Source organism: Monopterus albus, unplaced genomic scaffold, assembly GCF_001952655.1.
Source record: "Monopterus albus unplaced genomic scaffold, M_albus_1.0 scaffold22.1, whole genome shotgun sequence".
NCBI classification, from domain to species: domain Eukaryota; kingdom Metazoa; phylum Chordata; class Actinopteri; order Synbranchiformes; family Synbranchidae; genus Monopterus; species Monopterus albus.
In genome coordinates, this window is record NW_018127902.1 from 2,349,433 (window position 1) to 2,350,195 (window position 763).

General features: G+C 42.7%; 1 protein-coding gene across 1 annotated transcript in view; it reads right to left on the reverse strand.

Annotated features, from left to right (window-relative positions):
• Nucleotides 1–763, reverse strand: part of rptor (regulatory associated protein of MTOR, complex 1) — a 186,077-nt gene that overhangs the window by 100,335 nt on the left and 84,979 nt on the right. The window lies entirely within an intron of this gene.

Below are 763 nucleotides of genomic sequence, written 5' to 3' on the forward strand. Positions count from 1 at the left end.
GATGGGTAATAATAAATGATCACATAATTTTATGACCCTGTCTGTCAAAATGGCAGACAATGAGAAAGTCTAGCGTGAAACTCTAGTTGTATATTTATGCTCTAGTCTAAGGGAAGAAACCACCAAGCCGATATGAAAGAACTAGAAGCAACAAATTACGACCTCTGCATCACCTCATGTTGGCTTTGTCTGGGCCAGTTGGGCTGAAAAAGTGACACTTGAACACAGCACGCCGACTACAGCCAGCGGCCTGCTAGCACATACGTACATTCTGCGCCTGCATGAGAGACATAACACCCCCTACCAGCAGTTGGCAGTATTAGTATTCAGCCTTCAGAAAGGGAAAGTAGAAGAACTAGACTGTGGAAATACAAATGTAAACAAAGCTGCTTCTAAATGAAAATATATCTGATAAGAAGTTGCAAGTGACACTGCCGTTCTCTGCCCTTGGTCTTTTAGATGTAGAAGAAGAAAGGTTGTGGAGAAACTGCACAAAGACTACGTTCACACTGCAGGCTGAAGTGATTCAAATCCGATCTTTTTGCCCAAATGTGACCCATATCCGATTTCCTTATGACAGTGTGAACAGCACAAATCCGATTTTTTCAAATCCGACCCAGGCCACTTTCATATGTGGTCCTAAATCTGATATATATCCGATGTTTTGCAATGCGACTTCAGTCTGAACGGCCAGGTTGCATTTCATGCGATTTTTTTATGTCATTGAAATGCGACAGACGTCACAATTCTGCGCTGGAGGAGG